The sequence below is a fragment of the Tamandua tetradactyla genome, chromosome 12 (genome assembly GCF_023851605.1).
Source record: "Tamandua tetradactyla isolate mTamTet1 chromosome 12, mTamTet1.pri, whole genome shotgun sequence".
NCBI classification, from domain to species: domain Eukaryota; kingdom Metazoa; phylum Chordata; class Mammalia; order Pilosa; family Myrmecophagidae; genus Tamandua; species Tamandua tetradactyla.
Genome location: NC_135338.1, coordinates 64,151,469 through 64,172,616, shown reverse-complemented (window position 1 = coordinate 64,172,616; position 21,148 = coordinate 64,151,469). Strand labels below are relative to the sequence as shown.

General features: G+C 42.8%; 1 non-coding gene and 1 pseudogene across 1 annotated transcript; both read right to left on the bottom strand.

Annotated features, from left to right (window-relative positions):
- Positions 1-1,169: 1,169 nt before the first annotated feature.
- On the bottom strand, positions 1,170-1,276 carry LOC143652750 (U6 spliceosomal RNA). The gene has a single exon (XR_013160813.1). It is a non-coding gene; the product is annotated as a U6 spliceosomal RNA (small nuclear RNA).
- An 8,196-nt stretch (positions 1,277-9,472) lies between these two features.
- On the bottom strand, positions 9,473-11,306 carry LOC143652240 (ADP-ribosylation factor-like protein 13B pseudogene; annotated as a pseudogene).
- Positions 11,307-21,148: the final 9,842 nt, after the last annotated feature.

The following is a 21,148-nucleotide window of genomic DNA, read 5'->3' as shown; positions in this document are numbered from 1 at the left end:
CACATAGAATAACAGTGTGTTCTTTGGGAATTAAAGTAAGAATAAGATTTCAGACTATCCAGAATTCAGTTCAGGCCTTTGTGCAGTGAGAAGTTTGTACTAAGCAAGTGTGCTACATTTCTGCTGCATCAAGTTATTTTGGATGATTATACCTAGGCTATCCTTGGTTTTGTCCAGTAAAATACACAGGGTGCCAACAGGAAAGCATGCCAGCCAAATAAGAGTTCAACAATGCACAATTTTTATTCTCTTGGGGAGCTGGATTCTTGTGGTTTTTTCTGCTCAAACTCCTCATCTTCACCCTTAGAAGGACAGGGAATGGTTAGGAGGCTCCCTGGAGGAGGCTGGTGGCAGTGTGAGAGCCCTGCACCACGGGTGAGCTGCCCCAAGAAGGACGCCAGCTCCCGGGGCAGCTGGAGCAGCGGAAGCTGAGGGCAGAGGACAGCAGGTAGGGCGTTGGGCAAACAGGTTGGACCGGCTGGGTATGGGGGGCACAGTCTCTGGGTGGGGCAACCATGACATGCTCCTGACTCGCTGCCCTGGGGCTGGTGACCTGGGAGGCCACATCCGGGGCATCAGCCTGGGCTGGGTCTGGGCCAGCCCAGGGCAGAGCCCCAGGGAAGGGTGTGTATGCTAGTTTGAAGCTGTTAGGTGCCCCAGCAAAGCCATGTTTTTTTATGCTGAGCCAATCTTGTGAGTCAGCTGTGTTCTGTTAATCCTGATTGAGTATTGTAGGATGGGATTTCCTGATTCCATTGTTTCCATGGAGATTGACCCACCCAGCTGTGGGCGTGGCATTTTGACTAGGTGGAGATGTGACCCTGCCCATTGAGGTGGGCCTTGATGCATTTCCTGAAGTCCTTTAAAAGGGGAAATGTTTTGGAGAAATCTTAGAGCTAGAGTGACAGGAGACCAGACCTTTGGAGATAGAGAAAGAAAACACCCCTGGGAAGCTGTTTGAAACCAGAAGCCAAAGGAGCAGCAGACGGCAGCCACGTGCCTTTCCAGCTGACAGAGGTGTTCTGAACCCATTGGCATTTCTTGAGTCAAGATATTTTTTCCTGGATGCCTGAGTTTGGACATTTTTACAGCTTTAGAACTATAAACTTGTAACAATAAATTCCCTTTTTCAAAGCCATTCTATTTCTGGTAGATTGCTTTTTTTTTTTTTTAATATGGAATGCTTCAGAAATTTGCGTGTCATCCTTGCGTAGGGGCCCTGCTAATCTTCTCTGTATCGTTCCAATTCTAGTATACATGCTGCCGAAGCGAGCACGATATATTGTATTTCGGCAGCTTTAACAAACTAAAACAGAATTTCCCCAGCCCCCCCAAATAGGAACTTTCACCCCCCTTAGCCTTTGTTCCTGGCCCACCTCAGCCACTGAACTGGACCCCACTAGCAGCCTTCTGTCCCCAGTGCCTTCCCAGAGCCAGTTGCTCCCAAGAGAATTCCACACTGCTACCAGCTCCCTGTTTTGCGCCCCCCCATGCCCTCATGCTGCCTTCTGACCCCTCCAACACCAGGGACTCCCTCCCCAAGACTTCTGCTTAGTCAACCAGAGGAGCCAGCCCATGCCCAGCCTCAGGGTACACAATCATGGGTACTTAGGATATGCCCCAGGCCAGACTGTGGGGCTGTAGCCCAGTGTCTTTGGCCAGTATCATGCAGAGGCCCTGGGAGGGGGCCACCCTGATTGTGGCATCAACTGATAACTCCTGGGGGTGAGCTCCCTCCACAGGGTTCAGCAACACTCCCCTACCCCCAGTCCTGGGCTCCCCGGTACCAGCCTTGACCCCACATTCTGGGGCACTTCAGACCCAGGTCTCCACCACCATAGTGGGCATAGCATCCACCCCTCATGGCCACCTCATGGCTCCTCAGGCCTACATGCTCACCCCAACTTCCTCTTTGGGCTCAAACCCATATGGATTTGAATCCTCACTGACTCAGGCTCCTACCAGCTGTGGGATCAGGGACAAGCTATGTTCCCTCTGCCTCAGTCTCCCATCTGTATATTGAGGATAACAGGAGGGCCGACAGCCTAGGAGAGCTGTGGCATGTAGTAAGAGTTCAAGTTCTGTGCCTAATTCTGTGCAATTCTCTGTTAAGACTTGTCACTGGGAGCCTGCGGATGTAACCTCCAAGCTGGTGCCCAAGGATCCATGCTTCCCAGCACTCATGCCCTGTGGGTCCCTTCCCTTAGAGTTGGGCAGAACTTAATGACACTTTAATTAAGAGTGCAGCAAAAGTGATGGATCAGCCTGTAAGACTGGTGCTGGCTTGGGCTATCTTGCTCTCTTCCTCTGACCCATGTGGCAAGGAACTAGGCTGTCAATGGCAGGTGAGCCAGCTCCAGCTGCAAGATGCCTGTTGTTTCCTTACCCCCTGCCCACCCCCTGATGGCTTGATCGCAGCCTGTGAGACCTGAACCATTGCCACATGCTAAGCCACTTCTGGACTTCTGATCTGGCAAAACTGTGAGAAAATAAATGTGGGTTGCTTTCAGTGGCTGAGTTTAGGGGTGATTTGTTAGGCAGCAATAGATAGCTAGTACAGAGGTTGATTGAAACGTCATTTAGAGAATTCTAAATGAAGGATTCAGCCATGCTTAAGACATGTTGGCTTAATATATGCATTCATTGGCCGAGGCCTTTCTACACATGCTGGGCCGCCGGCTGGAGCATGCTCAGCTCTTTCAGACGAAAAACCCTCATGATGCAGAGTCTGTGGTGGCCCATTCCCCTTCTGGGAGAACTTGAAGATGCATGGGGAACAGTCCAGTACACATCCTTCCAAGATTTTCTACTTTCCCTACCCCATCTTTACAACCATCTAATCTACACCTAATTTAATAGCAACTTTTAAAATTAATTCCTTTTAACAAATCTTTCCAAAGCATCAACTTAGTTTTCCAGGGCATAGGAGCTCTTTTTTTTTTTTCTTTTGCACGTATATTTCAGCTGTTTGCACACTATTTCATTAAAGGGCTCACTCATGCATAAATTCAACAGGTAGAAAGAGGTCAGGAAACAAAGCTCATGCCTCCGAGTGAGCAGGGTGGAGCTCAGGGTAGGCTTGGAGCAGCCCCTCTCAGGTTTCCTTATCTGGGTGCAGGAGCCCCAGGGTCTACACATGGACCTCAGAGGTCCCAGGAGCCCCTTTTCTTGGTATGGATAGGCACCTGTATGTTTTGGAAAGGATAGATAATATCATTCAGCCTTTTTCCCATGTGCTTTACAGAGGGTCTGGAGTGTCTCAATGCAGCAAGCTGGCTAAGTGCAACTGAGTTAAGAAAATTAAACAACTGAATTGTTTAATTATCTACAGGTATTATGGCCTTTCAAATTGTCTTGTACCTCTCAGTTAAATCTCACTCATCCAGAGGACATTTCTGTCAATCCAGCCCCCACCTTTCCCGACCTCTGCCAACCACCACCACCACATGCTGTCACCAAGTCTCTAAATTTGGGGAAGAGGGGGTGCACAGGCTGGGAATTAAACCCAGGTCTCTCAATGGCAGGCGAGCATTCTACCACTGCATCACCTGTGCACCCCACCACCAAGTCTCAATGCCTGAGCCTCTCCCAGATATCTCCTGGGCCTTCTTCCCCCACTCCAGCATAGCCCCCTCCTCTTCAGCTTGGAGGCTGTATCAGGCTCTCCCCATCCCAGGAGTAACCAGACTCTACCTCTCCCTCCCCTGCTTACACCCTTTCCCTCCTCCCCTTGCTTGGTCAGTGACCCACCCAGCTCAAGCTCTTCTCTCACAGCCCCCCTCCCACCTTCCCACATGCATCAGGTGGGTTCCAATCGTGCCTCCCTCCCCATCCCAGGCAGACATTAGACAGGGTACGCAAAGGGCCTGGGGTTCTTTGGCTGTGTCTGTGTGTCCTACCTTCCTCAGCTGTGAAAGAAGAATGACAGTTGCTGTCTTGCATCTTGCAGGATTGCTGGGAAGATCAGCCTAAGAAGAGGAAAGGGTTTGGTGAAGCACATTCACTATTGCTACCGCTATTACTACACTTGTTATAATAATGTGGTCTTCACACCACAGGATAGCTGTTAAGAAATGCCAAAATCAGCAAAAATCCATCTTGTGCATTCCCAGGAAGCGAGGTGGGGGATGGGTGGGAGCCTAGGAGGGAGGGGGAGGGGGTCACAGCAGAAGACGGGGTTCAAGTCCCCAGTCCATTTTCCAAAGGGTGGAGTTGCCAGGTCTGACTCCTCCTTCTTACGCACAATAAACACAGTCCCAGAGACCACATGATTTTAGGGGCCCATGAAATGTGTTAACTTTGAAAGTTTTTATTGTGGTGATATATACACTCTATAACCTTTCTCATTTTAACCAGTTTCCAGTATACAACTAGGTAGTGTTAATTATGTTCCTACTGTTGTGCTCCTATCAGCACCCTCACTTACGAAAAACATTCATCCTCTCAAGCAGATACTTTTTTTTTTGCATGGACAGGCACTGGGAATCGAACCTGGGTCTCCTGTATGGCAGGCAAGAACTCTGCCTGCTGAGCCACTGTGGCCCGCCAGAAATATTTTTCAACTCCTCAGTTCATTACACATCAACTTCCCAAAATGTTTTAATTTCATTTAAAGTCAAAGGGAAAGAGACCTGTGGGAAGATGGCAGAGGAGGGAGCTCCAGGAATCAGTCCCTCCACCAGAACAACTACTGAACCTGCAGGAAGTGTCTGAATCAACACTTTTGACAGTCTGGAACCTCCAAGGAAGAGCTGGGGGAAGAGGCCAGTATGCAGATAAAGGGAATTTTACCCTCAGGATAGCTTCCCCCCCCTTCCCCCCCCCCCCACCCTGTGGCTGGCAGCAGTGGGGAACATGGCTGGTCCTGGGCTATAAGGACCTAGTCGTCCAAAATATGGGAGGCTGCTGTCTCATCAGGGAACACTCCTTTTGATAAACTGTACCAGATGATGTCTCAGTAAATTGAGAATTGGCCAGAAACCATTCCTGAGGAAGCTCATACATTGGAACTATTAGTCAAAGAACCTCACTTAAACTTAAATATGTTCAATGAGCGAAAGAAATGTAAGAGATCTAAGCCAAGACATATGATAATGAAATTGTCAAAATCCAAAGACAAAGACAGGATTTTGAAAGCATCAAGAGAAAAGTGACTTGTCACACACAAGGGATCTCCAGTAAGATTAACAGTGGATTTCTCCTCAGAGGGTCAGCAGACAGTGGGATGGCATACTTAAAGTCCTCAGAGATAAAAATGTCAACCAAGAATTCTAAATTATCTTTCAGAAATGCAGGAAAAATGAAGACATTTGCAGATAAAAGCTGAACGAGTTCTTACCAGAAGACCTGCTCTACAGGAAATGCTAAAGAGAGCCCTTTAGGCTGAAATAAAAGGACACTAGATAGTAACCCAGAGCCATACAAAAAAATAAAGAACATGGGTCAAAGTAACTATGTAAGTAATTATAAAATCCTCTATTACTATAATTTTGGTTTGTAATTGCAAACCCAGATAGCTTAACAGGCAAGTGTGTAAAATAACCTTTAAAATCTATGTTAATGGACATATATGTATAAAGATGTAATCTGAGATAATATAAAGAGTGAGGGACAGAGAGAGAGAGAGGAGTAGAGTATTTGTATACTACTGAAACTAGGCTAGTAATTGTAGAATTAGGCTGTTATTAGCTTAAAATGTTCATTGTTAAATAAATAATAGGGGGAGCAAATGTTAAAAAATTAACAAGAAATGGATACATGGGGGAAAATATACCTATTGCAAACTGTGGACTATGGTTAACATTAATATTTTAATGTTCTTTCATTAACAGTTAACAAACGTACCTCATCAATACTAAGGGTCAATGGGTGGGGGTGGCGGGGAGGGATAAGGGATATGGGAGGATTTGGGGTTTATTTTTTATTTTTATTTCCTCTCCAAGTAATAAAAGTGTTCCATAATTGAACACAGGGATGTGTGCACAACTGCGTGATGACACTGTGAGCCAGTGATTGTGTACTTCAGGTGGTTTGTATGGTGTGAGTGTATCTCAATAAAATTGTATTTAAAAAAAAAGTTCATTGTAATGACAAAAGTAACCACTAAGAGCATAACTAAAAATTATAGAAAAAAGAAAAGAAGGGAATCAAAACGGTACACTACCAAAAAAGCAAAAAAAAAAAAAAAGTAAAGGAGTAGTTGTGGACCTAAAAACACACACGACATACTGAAAACAGATAGCTAAATGGCAGAAGCAAATCTTCCTTCTCAGTTATTACCTTAAATGACAATGGATTAAACTTCCCTGTTAAGAGGCAGAAGTTGGTTGATTGTACGAAAAAACCTCGTCCATACATGCTGCTTACAAAAGACTCAATTTAACTACAATGACACTAAAAAATTGAAAGTAAAAGGAAGGGAAAAGATATAACATGGAAAGAGTAATCAAAAGAGAGCTGGAACGGCTACATTATTGTCAGGCAAAATAGAGCTAAAATAAAAAAAAAGATTATAAGAGATAAAAGATATTATATGTTGATAAGAGGGTCAATCCAACAAGAAGATATGATTATAAACATATGCACCTCACAAAAGAGCCCCAATGTACAAAGCAAAAATTGACAGAACTGAAGAAATAGATAGTTCTACAATAATGATTGGAGACTTATATTCTCCACTTTCAATAACTGGTAGAATCTACAACAACTCTGTCAGCTGGGAACTCACATGGCTGGTATCTGTTGGTCTCTTGCTCCTCAGCACCATTTCTTTAACCTTTGTTCCTGTGGGGGGATTCCTTACTTTGCTTCTCTAGGGCTGGCTTTCATTTCTTGGCTTCTGTGTTAGATTCAGTTGTCAACTTGGCCAGGTGAGCATAACTAGTCTTGTTGCTGCGGACATAAGCCAACAGTACGTGAACCTCGTCTGTTGCCAATTACATCTGCAGTCAGCTAGGAGGCGTGTCTGCTGCAATGAGTGATGTTTGACTTAATTGGCTGGTGCTTAAATGAGAGATTGCAACATAGCACTGCTAAGCAGCTCAGCATTCCTCATCTCAGCACTAGCAGCTCAGCCCAGGCCTTTGGAGATGCAGAAAGAAGTCACCCCGGGGAAAGTTGTTGGAACCCAGGGGCCTGGAGAGAAGACCAGCAGAGACCATCTTGTGCCTTCCACGTAAGAAAGAACCTCAGTGGAAAGTTAGCTGCCTTTCCTCTGAAGAACCAACAAAATAAATCCCCTTTTATTAAAAGCCAATCCGTCTCTGGTGTGTTGCATTCTGGCAGCTAGCAAACCAGAACAGCTTCTCTTGGCTCTCTCCAGGTTCTAGTTTGTTTAACATCTCATGGTGACGTCTGCTGGGCTCCAAGCATTTCCGCTCATCCGTGTCCCTGTTCTCTGAAGCAATTGTTCTCCAAGCATCCAACTGCCCTCTGTCTATCGGCTCTGCTCACTCCAAAATGTTCCCTCTTTTAAAGGATTCCGGTAAACTAATCAAGAACCTTTTTGAATGGCAGAGTCATATATCCATCTAATCAAAAGGCAACACCCACAATTTAGCACATCACATCTCTTTGAAGATAATCTAATCAAAAGTTTCTGTCCTATGATATTGAATTAGGATGAAAAGAAATGACTGTCCCCACAAGATTGAATCAGGATTAAAATATGGCTTTTCTGGGGTACATAATACTTTCAAACTAGCACAGAATTGTTTTCTTGATTTCCTTTACGGATTGTTCATTACTGGTGTATAGGAACCCAGCTGACTTCTGCATGTTTACCTTGTATCCTGTGTTGAATTAGTTAATTAATTAAATTAATTAATTATAGTATCTTTCTTGTGGATTATTTAGTATTTTTCTATATATAGGATCACGTAATCTGTGAATAGGGATTTTTTTTTTGATAGAAATTATTTTTATTGTGGAAAATGTCAGAATTCATGATCATTAAGAATAAAAATGTATTAAGTAACAAAATAGCCATTTGATGTTAAAACCCACCTAGATTTACAAAATATTTTAAAATTTATTTTTAGGATGCTTTAAGGATACAGATTAATTTTATGTGATATATACAATATTTATTACATTGTCATATATATAATTTCAAAATAATTTAAAATAGTTTCTTAGTAATTACATTAATTACCTGTAGAAACAAACATTTTTACAAGTTATATTTGCTCTCAATCTAGATGAATATTAAAAAATGTGCAAATTTTTTTTCTCTCAATTCCAGTTCAAAATTTATGTCCTGTCTTCTTTTGTTGCTTTTCCTCACCACCTGTCAAATTTGTTATGAACTTTGTATCTGAAATAGAATGCTTTTTCCTTACTTGGTGTGCTACCTTAAGTCTAATGTACAGAACTCCAAGAAACTGCATTTAAGGCTGATTAGAATTGTAATTGATCTGATTATTGAAAAATCAGTGTTAAAAAAATGTGGATAAAATGTGATGCTATCAAATAAAATTTGAACAGCAAATAATCATATTAAACTACTTTATACTTATTAATGTTATCAGATATGAATATGTCTGTTGTCAGTAGAAGTTACCAAACTGACTAATTTTGACAAGATGATACAGGAATTATTCACTCTAGTATTCTTAGCTTGATATAACTGTATGTTTTCAGTTAAATGCAACATTATGCATTGATTACCCAAAACAAAATTGTGTCTATATGTCAGATGACTACAGAATCCTATGAATGTCATTATAAAGTGTAAGAAAAGTGTTATTTTAAATTGAGAAAGTACTTTGGAATTATTTCTTTACAAAAGTAATTTGTGAATCAATATTTTTATTCTTACTGTTTCTGTACCCAAGCTATTTCTTGGTTATAATACTCAAGCCTCTGGAACTGCAGAGTCTTTTAGTCTTTTTGTCTTTAAAGGTGTAAAAGAATTAGAATAACCTAAAAGAATTACTGCAGCTTCTGATAGAACAAAGGGGTGACAGAAAGAAGCACCTTGATCTCCGGTACTATCTCACATTTAAATTACATGTTTACTGGGATCTTTTTAGTATGATTTTACATAACATTTTTATTAATTTTAAAAAACATTTAGGTTAAAAGTGTACTCAGATTTCTTCCATTTATTGAAACCAAAAGGAGTTTAACAACAAAGACAAAAAAATTGAACTCTTAACTTGGCTAGTACTTTTAAATAACATAATTTGGTAAAATAAAGATGTAAGAATCTGCTATTTAAGAAAGGGTAATATTTTAAAATTAGGTCAAATTAGGATATATAATTCAAGAACAATACTATCCTAAAACATAAGTACACGCCACATAAATATATCCTATTTGCATAGTTAGCCACGGACAAGTGAATCAACTTCATTTTCCAGACACAATTTAAACAAAGCATCTATAGAAAAATGCACAATTAGTATCATGTATTTAAAATTCTTAAAAGCTTTAGAAAAATATAAAAAATAGTTAAAAATTAGGGTATAAATTCTTAGAAGTGCCCCTTACATGCACATGTATTTTTAAAGAAAAAGTCTACTGTACAGAAATACAAACTGTTAAACAAATGGTAAAGAAAGTATGCAAAGTCCATTGGTTCTTTTTCTGAAGAGGTTTTCCTTCAGGAATTATGTCCATGAGTAAGGATGTGCAAACCGAAGAGTCAACTCAATCTTGCAAACTTAGTGCAAATGTCCATTTCATCTTTGGTCATTTACTTCTTTCTTTGTTAACTATGAAGACCATGAATAGGTAATTATCAGATCACTTATGTCCTTGGCTGTTAACCTTCCCACTGAAAAAGCTATGGTTCTTGCCAGTTGTCAGTGTTCAGGGTTTTTCTTCTTTGAGAAAGAAGAAAGTCCTTCAGTTCATCTTGCCCATAATAAGAGAGTCATCCGCACAATTTGTTTATGAGATCACGTCACGAGCATCACTGTTAGGTCTCTGCCGCACAGCTAGGGGAGGCAGTGGCTTCCCATAGAAATCGTTATGATGTGTTTCACCAAGAGGCTGAAGTTTTGGAAGTCTAGTGACTTTGGGGGTTCCCCAGCCAACAGGAGGAGGAGGTGGGGGTGGTGTGGGACTCTTAGGTGCAGAGTCATCTGTATTAACTGGTTCTACTCGGTGACTCCTTTTTATTCTTAGTTTCTTAGTTTTCTTTTTACTGTTATCTGATTCTGATGATTGTTGGTCTGTCTCATTTTCATTCTCCAACTGCTGTGTTAATGTCTCCTCATAATTTTCTACTATTCCAGACTCATTTTTTTGGCTACTATCACTGATATGGCTCTGTGTCTCTATTTGCTCATGATCCATTTTATGTTTCAGAGGGCAGCCATCGCTGTCTTTCTCCATCTTCTGCCTTGTTTTCTCTTTTTCAAGTTTTTTTTCATTCTCCATGATCACAGATGCTATAGGCTGGAAAGGATTAACAATAATTGGTTCTGGGACCAATTCAGCCAGACCACTGGTTCCATTCAGTTCAGCCTGTTCTCGCTCTCTTTGTTCTCTTTCTTCTCGTAGTTTTCGCACTCGTTCAGCCCTTTCTCGCTTTTCTTGCTCTTCAAGAGCCCGTTGTTCGGTTGTGTCTTTTTGGATGCGTTCATTTAAGGCATCAAAGTCTTTTGCAATGATGTGTAGTAGCCAGTAAAGGCCTTTTTTAATAGACTTGTCAATTTTTTTTCCATACCCCAAGACTGCTGAACAGGGTTCTATTTGACAAAGGCACTTGTGTTCATTGACCAATTTTTCTAGAGACAGACATTCAATCACATCAGCTTCTCCTAAAGCCCCTTCCTTGTCTTGCTTATTTGCCAATACCAATATAGGCTTTCCAGATATCCTGGGGTGTCTAAGCACCTCTGACATTGTTTCTTTTGTTTCTTCCATTCTCTCTCCATCACTGGAATCCACAACAAATATTACCCCATAGGACTCAGCATAGTAATTCTTCCAGATTCCCCGAATTCTCTTTCCACCTCCCAAGTCAAAGATGGTGACTTCAAACTTTCCTTGTCTAAGGTCAATTTTGGAAAATCCAACAGTAGGAGCCACATCTTCAGGATATTCTGACGGGCTCCCGCCACCGCTTGAGCCAACTGCAGCATCTGGCCATCAGACTGAACATCCCAGGCCGCTCCTCCCGCCGCCTCCCATCCGAGCCTAGGGCGGGGATGTGTCCCTAGCTGCCTCGGGTCGAGTCTCGCCGCCGCTCCGAGGGGCCCCGGAGGAAGACAGGCTCGGAGGAGGAACCGGGAGGGACCCGCGAGCAGACAACCGCCCTCCTCCTCGTGGTACTGCAGGACCAGGGCAGCGGAGACCGTGGAATAGCTAGGGATAATTTTGAACAGAGTCGAGAGGTTATCCTGGAAGTTTTTCTTACACATTGTATAGAGATTTCTTTTCAGTTTATGGTGTATTAGAGAGGCTAGCGGGAAGTATCTGAAACTGTAGAGCTGTGTTCCTGTAGCCATGTTTCTTGAAGATGATTATATAATGATACAGCTTTCACAATGTGACTGTGAAAACCTTGTGTCTGATGCTCCTTTTATCTAAGGTATGGACAGATCCCCTTGATTCCTGGACCCATGAATCCTAGTTATGTGAGAAATAGGACCATAGAGTGGATGCTGATTTAGAGCATGCAAAACCTCCTGGAGAATGTTTCCCCAGATAAACCTGGTAAAAGACCTTAAATCCCTTTGAGGAAGGTTGTGAGGAAAATAAGCAGCATATATTTTTGATCCCCCAAGGGGGTCCCGCCTTTGTGTCATTCAAGGGATTCTGGGTCGGTACACTGTCTCAAGTCTGGGGTCTTAACTCTCTGTTTTGATAATTCAAGTTAGACTTTTGTTCATTTGACTGAGAAGTCTTCTGCTTAAACAGAACAAGTAAGAATTTAGTAGACTGCCCATCTATTTTACTTCAGGGTACCCCATGATCTACTAGCCAATGACATAGGTCTTTGCTTAGTCAGACTATTCTGATTACTGCTTTGACTCTGCTATCCACTATGATAGTCATACCCACCTTGTCTTTTTTCATTAAGTGCTGCCACTTAGAATCCATCACCCTCATTGTTTAAGGATCATGGTTCAGTGGGAACGGTTCTCATAGTAATAGCTGATCTACAGAGAAGAACCACTACCAAACTCTTCAGAGAAGATGGACCTATCTTGCAAATTTATTCCTCACAATCCTGGTGAAAGGTGTCACCTCTGAACAGTCCTGAGGAGGGTTTAGCAGGTTTTGTATTCCAATCTTTCTAAGCCTTTGGATCTCTTCAACCGCATATGTACCAGGGTAGATCTGGCATTTCAACCTCAAACAATGTCAGCCATCTTTTGGTTCATGTTTCAGCCAATCACCCAAACCCTCCTCACCCTCGAGCTATGACATTGAATCCAGACTCTCTGCTTAGTGGGCCCATGTCTCTAAATTCAGCTTGATCCAACTTTGTATTCCTGCTACCATTATTCCATACTATTAACATTCATTCCCACATATATTCTCCCGGTTTCTATCTATATAAATTGTCGAAATCATGCAGTCCTTTTGGAATGTCACACTTTGTGTGAGCTTTCAGGGTCTGTTGCAACTTCAGTCTAGTTATTGGTCTGGAAGAAAAGAAGGGTGGTGGGGGTGGGCCAAGGGAGAAATTAGTGGTGTCTCGCAAGTCAATCACTCCAGGGTATTCCAGTGCAGTTCCATCTGATGAATCTCTACAGAGGGGTGTGTGTGAGCTGTTTCCCCGGGGGAGGCAGGTACAGGTTTATCAGGCACAGTAGGGCTTGTCTCTTCAGGTGAAGGCCACATATCTGATTCCTCAGGGCAGATCATTACGGGTTTATCTGGCAAAGAGGACAGCAGAATCCAGTGTCTCAATGTCTCCACCTTCATCATTATCAGCCCAGACATCCCTTCCAGTTTTCAGAATCCAATTCTTTCCCCATCAATGCCCCCAATTTAGTAGCAGACACCCCAAAAGTTTGGAAATTCAATTTATGTTATAATTCAGCCACTTGCTCAATGTGACTCTGGTTATGGTTTTCAGAAATCTTAAGTCTGTGGCTACAAGAAATAAATTTCTTTCTGAGCATACACAGAAACTTTCATGTGGCACCTCAGCTGGGAATTTGGAGCTTATAGCATACTTAGGAACAACCAGTGAACATCATTATACTTTTTAAATCCTCAAAATTCTGTTAAGGTATCAAATCTGCTGTCATTCAGAGCCTTGCCTCTTATAAACATTTGAATAGCAGTATCCAATGGTGTTATTTTGCATATCTCTATAGCCAATTCATGCCATGGTCTATCAGTGCCATCTTGATACTGGAAATAAGGTCATTAGTGTCTTTGAATCTAAACAGATTAGAGAACTAATTCCAAAATCCCCAGAACCAATTCAGAAATTGTATCCTTAAGATTCTGTTTCTCAAGAACCACACTTGGTACCAAATCTGAATTTGTCAGGATTCTCCAGAGGAAGAGAACTGAGAGGAGATCTATATAGAGATATGTATATGATGCAAATATTAGGAGATTTATTATAGGAATTGGCCCATGTGACTATGGGCATTCTCAAACCCAAATTCCATAGGGCAGGTCACAAGTTGGAACTCCAATGAAGGTTTCAATAAATTCCCCAGGAGTAGCTGGCAGGCTGAAACAGATAGAAATCCTTTCTGACTGCTGAAAGCATCAGTACTCTCTGTAAGGCCTTCATCTGATTGGATGAGACTCCTCTCATTGCTGAAGGCCATTTCGTTATTGATTGTTGATGCAATCAGTCTTAGATGTAATTACTGAGATTTATATCCACAAAATCCCCTCACAGGAACAATCAGGTCAGTGCTTGCTTGATCAAGCAGTTGCACCCCACAACCTAGCAATGTGGACACATGAACTGAACCATCACAATGCTTGTGCTGGTTGAAATGATGTATGTACCCTAGGAAAGCCATGTTTTTTTTCTTATTTTTAATTTTTTTTTGGAAAGCCATGTTTTAATCCTAACCCCATTTTGTAAAGGCAGCCATTTCTTCTAAACCCTATTCAGTATTCTATGTTTGAAACTTTAATTAGATCCTCTCCCTGGAGATATGATTTAATCAAGAGTGGTTATTAGGATGGATTAGTGGAGGCGTGTCTCCACCCATTTGGGTGGGTCTTGATTAGTTTCTGGAGTCCTATAAAAGAGGAAACATTTTGGAGAATGAAAGAGATTCCGAGAGAACAGAGAATGCTGCAGCACCACGAAGCAGAGTCCATCAGCCAGTGACCTTTGGAGATGAAGAAGGAAAACCCCTCCCGGGGAGCTTCATGAAGCAGGAAGCCAGGAGTAGATAATGCCGTGTTCGCCATGTGCCCTTGCAGCTGAAAGAGAAGCCCTGACTATGTTCGCCATGTGCCTTTCCACTTGAGAGAGAAACCCTGACCGTGTTCGCCATGTGCCTTCTCAGTTGAGAGAGAAACCCTGAACTTCATCGGCCTTCTTGAACCAAGGTATCTTTCCCTGGATGCCTTTGATTGGACATTTCTATAGACTTATTTTAATTGGGATATTTTTTCGGCCTTAGAACTGTAAACTAGCAACTTATTAAATTCCCTTTTTTAAAAGCCATTCTGTATCTGGTATATTGCTTTCTGGCAGCTAGCAAACTAAAGCAATGCTCAACATCATTAGCAGTTAGAGAATGCAAATTGAAACAATGAGATACCATGTCATACCCACTAGGATGGCTATATTAAAAAAAAATGAAAAAAGGCAAGTGTTGGCAAGGATGCAGAGAAATTGTAACCCTCACACAGGGTTGGTGTCAATGTAAAATGGTGCAACCATTGTGGAAAACAGTTAATGGTTCCTCAGAAAACTAAACATAGAATTACTATATGACCTGGCAATTCCACATCTAGGTATGCAGCCTACGGAATTGAAAGCAGGGACTCAGATACATTGTAAACCAATGTTCACCACATCATCTTTCACAATAGCCCAAGGTGGAACCAACTCAAGTGCCCATCAACAGATGAATGGATAAACAAAATGTGATTTATCCATGCAATGGAATATTATTTAGCCCCCAAAAGAATGACATGCTGGTACATGCTACAATGTGGATGAAACTTGTAGACATCATGTTAAGTGAAATAAGGCAGACACAAAAAGAAAAATATTATATGATTTTCTCCTATGAAATATTTGAAAAAGAAAATTCATACAGACAGAATAGTGGTTACCAGGAATTGGAGGGGAAGGAAATAGGGCATTATTGCTAAATGAGTTTGAGTTTTGGTTTGAGATGATGAAAATAGTCTGGAACTAGATAGTGGTGAAAGTTACACTGTATTGCCAATGTACTTAATGTCAAGCAATTGTCCACCTAAAACGGTTTAAATGACTTTATGTTATATATATTGTACTGAAGCAGGATAGGGTAGCGCATTGAGGCTGTGGTCCCTGGTTTCCTATCCAACTCTGCAGAAGTTAATGTACAACTGCAAACCCCCAAAACAAAAACTTTCTCTAAACCCCAAACCATAAAGCTTGTAAAATCATGCACCCCAAAGAAACTCTTAGTTAATAACAGAAAGCCTAGGGTCTTAAAGATTGCTAAACTATGTGTCCAGAACAAACTTTTAGAACATGACAGGAGACCACAAGCACTGATAATTATCTTTCCCTGAAACAATTATCTTTCCTCGCATTCAAAGGTTGAAATGGAAAAGCACTGCTAGCAAAACCTCACTATAAAACACTCAAGGTGTGTCTCTTTTGAGCACACCCACACTAATTTCTGTAGCATGTACTAACCTTTCAATAATCTTCACTGCATAGTGCTGCTTACTTTCTCATCCTTGAATTCTTTCTCGTGGTGTTGAGCTCAGCTCTGGTGTCAGCAGAACTCTGGTAACACCTTTTGGTGAGTCAACCAGGAGTCAATTTCCACATAAGGTACCAGTCAACGGAATCTGCACTTTGTAAGTCATGCTCCTCAGCACTGATTCTTGCCACTCTGCTTGACCCTTTCTCCTTATCTACTTTTTCCTGGCTGCTGTTGTCCTTATTCTTGTCACTCTCATTGACCTCTGTCTTTTTCCAGTCTGGGTGGGCTGTTCACCACAAATTCCTCATCTAGGTTCTTCCCCTACCTTCCCTGCTTTGGGCACATTCTCTCTTCTTTCTGCCTCTCTTTCCTCTCTTGGCTTCCAACAGCTAAGACCAGTTATATGTTCCTTCATCTTCTCCACTGTTCTTTGCCCTTTATGCAGGCTCAGTGTTGGGTTTGCATTAAGACTTTTCACAAAGAGACTTCCTGTAGGGTGGAGGTTGTGGATTTCCCAAGGGGCCATCCTTATTATCCTTTACGAGATATTCATTGGCTATATGGCCTTGCGCCTCCTATTCCACTACCTTTCCCCAAAGGAAATTCTCCAGGATATTCTTGCCCATCTTCTCTTTTCATATGTCCTTTGTAGGAATCTCACAAGAACCCCTATTCTCTCAAAGACATCAAACTTCTCTTCCCAAAGGAAAAGACAAACCTTAAGCTTAGCCAAGCAGTACCTCTGTTCCTTTATTACTGGACAAAGGTTGCAGATTCTTTTGCCCATGTGCTCAAATGACCAATTCCTGATACGCTGAGATTTCAAGGAGAGAAAGAGTTTATTCTAGGCATGTAGCAGGAGATCAGATTGTCTATTGGCCCAAAACCTGTCTCCCTGAACTGTGGCAATTCTGATAGTTTTATAGAATTAAAAGAAGGGCAGGTTTTAGGATAATGAGCACAGTGGCCTTACTGATGTAATTAGAGGTGATCTAATTATTGAGCATGTGTAGCTTGATTACATGCTTAGTCACGAAACCTATGTAAGAGAATGGTGTCCTTAATATGATGATGGGCGTGATTTTTAGTATTATATTGAGATATAGGTGAGTTGTAGGTTAAAGTCTAAGCTACTGCACATGTCAGGTGGCCCCATTTTGGTTATATCCGGTCTTGATTATCAAGATAACCTTGGATTTGGGGTGGGTTAATTCTGGGCTTACCCAGGACCCTTCAGTAATAAATATTGGGGTTTGTCTTTGGTGATTACAAGACTCTAACGTTGAAGAACTGGATAAATGGGTACAAATGAAGGTTACTCACAAGATTCTTACAATCACAGGGGCAGAAGATAAAGGCTATACAATCACTATCAGAGATCAAAGCAGCTGGATTACAATTTAGAGGTTTCAAGTATTTCCCTCTGTGTACTCCGATGTAGCAAAAAGAAATATCTATATAATGATTCAGTAATGAAAATTATCCCTTAGGTCCTAATTTCTCAGTTACACCTTTAAGTCCTCTGTTTATGGTGGGTTTTAGATCGGGTCATACATGAGGTATACCAAAAGACTTTCTGCCCACGTGGTTGGAAGGGAAGTGGAGGTTCGGCTCAGAGCCTCTGGGGTGAGAAGGGTGGCTCCCAGCCTCTGAGTCCAACTTGGAAGTTAGAGGGTGTCGCCAGACTATCCGCCTCCCGAGTCTCAAGTCTTTACCCTTGGGGAAGCCTGGGGCTAGAAAAGGGGTTTCAGGGGATCCCCTGGGCTGAAGGACACATGGACACCTGCCTCAGTGAGTGGGTATCCACATGTCTCTCTTCTTTCAGAGTGTGGGCACTGTGTCCAGTATCCCAACTGGACTGCATCTTGAAAAATTGGAATGACCCACCAACCACTAAGCTGCAAAGGAAAAAACTTATCTTTTATTGCAATGCTTCTTGGCCCCAGTATAAGTTAGAATGTGAACAGTGGCTACAAAATGGCACTCTTCACTTTAATGCCATTCTCCAATTCGATCTTTTCTTGCAAAAGGGAAGGGAAACAGTCTGAAATTCCATGTATCCAGCTATTCATGGCTCTGTATCAGGACAAGACCATGAGGGGGACTTGAAAAAGTTTGTTTTCTTCAAGAGGAGTTAAAAGATGAGTCCTTCCAGAGTAAAATGGGGAAAGAAGTGGATATATTAGATGACCCATTATTAGCCAGACATCCGGGGGCGGGGTGTCCGTTCCTAGACTAAACACTGAACCCTTGGGCCCAGAAGCCCCCTTGGGCCCTCCTCCTTTAGAAAAAATGTGGGGAACCCCCTGTGCCCAACCCCATATTCAAGCCCAGTTGGGCATGCCCACAGTGGAGCTCCCTACTGCCCTCCAGAGAAAAAGGAGAAAAGTTCAGAAGAAAATAGAATGTACCCTCTGCGTGAAGTGACGATTGGGGCTATGGGATTATAAGTGTCCATGTTCCTTTCTCTATGGCCCACTTAGCACAGGGTACGAAACAATTAGGAAAGTTTTCTGAGGATACCCCCAAGTTTCTAGAGGAATTTATAAACGTGGTCCTAATCTATGAGTTCACCTGGGGTGCACTATCCCAACCCAGCTCTCTGGACAGTTCTATCCTAAGGGTTCAGGGACAGTCCTTACCTCTTTGGAAATGCACAGGACCTAGCCCTCCTGCATTTAGCATCTAGCTTGCTTCTTAAGTATGCGGCCAACTTATTAATACACGGTCCCATGAGGAAAGACTTCCTCACAGACACTATACCACCCTTAATTTCTTAGCTGAATGTAGGTACCCAGTTTCACCTTCTAAAGCTCAAATTGCCTTACAAATGGTTCTTTACCTTGGGTTTGTCCTCTCCCCAGGGGAACGCTGTTTGTCACCCGAATGAGTCCAGGCTATACTAATTGGTGCCACCCCCTGAGACCAAGAAACAATTAGAGCCTTCCTGGGGGTGGCAGGGTACTGCAGGGTCTGAGTACCCTGATTTGAAGAGATTGCACAGCCTCTGAAGTTAATGCTGGCTTTGCATGGAGTATAGAGCAGGCTACTGCCTTTACCACCCTCAAGGGCACTTTTCCCAGCCCACCTGCCCTTGGTCCGCCAAAATTAGATAAGCTCTTTTACCTATATGTGACTGAAAACAAAGGCGTAGCATTAGGATTCTTAGTACAAAAGCTTGGAAACTTTCCCAGACCTGTGGCGTAATTTTCAAAGCCGCTAGATGCCACAGCCTACAGCAGTCAGGGCCATGGCCTTACTTATAGAACAAGCCACTAGGCTGACGTGGGGACAAACTCTAACAATATCTACCCCCCACCAAGTCAGAGGCATCCTGGAGGCAAGAGGGCATCAGTGGCTTTCAAACAATAGACTTCTAAAAAATCAGGCCCAGCTCCAACACATGCCAGAGGTTCAGATCCAAGTCTGTACCACCCTGAACCTGACTACCCTACTGCCTGTGAGCCCAGACCTGGAGGGGGCACCCCTCAAGCACTCATGCACAGAGATGCTAGCTCAGAATTGCTAGGCCAGACCTGCAACACCAGCCTCTAGATAACCCAGAGTTGGAATGGTTTACCAGTAGGAGCAGTTTTGTGAAAGGAGCTAGAAAGGCAGGATATGCTGTTGTCTACCTGCAGGGGAATCACAGAGGCAAAGCCTCCACACTCTGGGGCCTTGGCCCAACAGGCCAAACTCATAGCCCTCACTAGGGGTTCAACATTAGCAGCTGGGAAGAAAGTTAATCTCTACGCTGACTCTAAGAATGACTCTCTGGTGTTGCATGCTCACTCTGCCATCTGGAAGGAAAGGGGGCTACTCACTAATGATAAGACACCTGTCAAATATAGACAGGAAATTCTCAAACTGCTCCCCCAGAAGTTGCAGTGATCACTCTCAGGGGCACCAAAAGTCCAACTCTCTGGTGGCCAAAGGAAATGACAGAGCAGACTGAGTCACTAAGTAGGCTGCCCAAGACCCAATCTCCATGCCAGCTTTAGTCCCTGACCTTCCTCTTTCCCCTACTAACTCCTGTTAACACCCAGGAAGAAGAAAAACTTGCAAAGAGGTCAGGATATACATGTGAAGGAAATGGATGGTTTACTAAAGAAGGGAAAATTTTCCTGCCCAGTGAAATTCAGTGGAAGATCCTCCAAGGTCTCCACCAAGCTACCCATCTAGGCAGAGATGCTCTCACCACCTTAGCATGAAAAGTACTTGAAGGAAAAAATTTGGCCAAAACCATTAAAAAGGTTACTAGGAAGTTGTGCTTTGTGTATCATTAACAATCCAAATTCTAGCAGGCTGGCCCGGCCACAAGCCCTAATACCTCCACTTCAGTGGTGAGGAGCATATCTAGGAGAAGACAAGACTGGCAGATCAACTTTACCCATATGTCACCCAGCCAAGGATTCAAATACCTACTAATCTTTGTAGATACTTCTACAGAGTGGTTAGAATCCTTTCCTACTGAAACAGAAATGGTTAATGCAATGTCTTAGCTGTACCTTAAATAAATTATCCCTAGATTTGGGTTGCCAGTTTCTTTCCAAAGTAACAATGGGCTGGCTTTCATTAGCCACATAATTCAAGGTTCTTGGCATAAAATATCACCTCCATTATGTCTTGAAACAAACATTCACAAAGTTATGCCAAGAAACTCGCACACCATGGGGGCCAAATCTTCCCTTGGCATTCCTCAGGATGTTGTTAGCACCTAAGCAGTCTCAGGATTTAATGTTGGATCCAGCAATCCATAATCTTTACTTCCCTAGGAGCCTCACAAAAGCTTATATAGGACCTAGGAGCCTAATTTTTTCCTGCCCCAGAGCCAGATTTACCCCGACCTAAGGGGACTCAGTCTTAATCAAGACATGGCAAGAAAGCAGGCCCAGCTCCCAGCTGGAACCCCAATGGAGGGGACCTTACTCTGTGATTCTTGTTACTCCCACAGCAGTCAAAGTCAGTGGATCTCCGGTTGGATTCACCTGTCTAGGATCAAGCTCCCAAGCCAGGATCCTACAGACCCTCTGTAGGACGAGAAAGAATCCTACAGCTGTCAACCACCAGACAGATTAAAACTCCTACTACAGAAGCAGAGCTGTTGTGCTCTACTATTCCTTGCCCCCTCATCCTATCCAACATCCCTTACAAGGCCTCATAAGTGACACTGCTCTACCACCTCAATCTGTTCAATCGTTGGCTGTGGTCTAAGGACGCTACACCCACTGTAGCTTGGCCAGCCAACAGCACATATTGAGGAACTGCAAGCCTTTCCATCTCTCCAACTCTGCATCACACAGAACCTTGGTCTCATTATACAAAGGACCTCC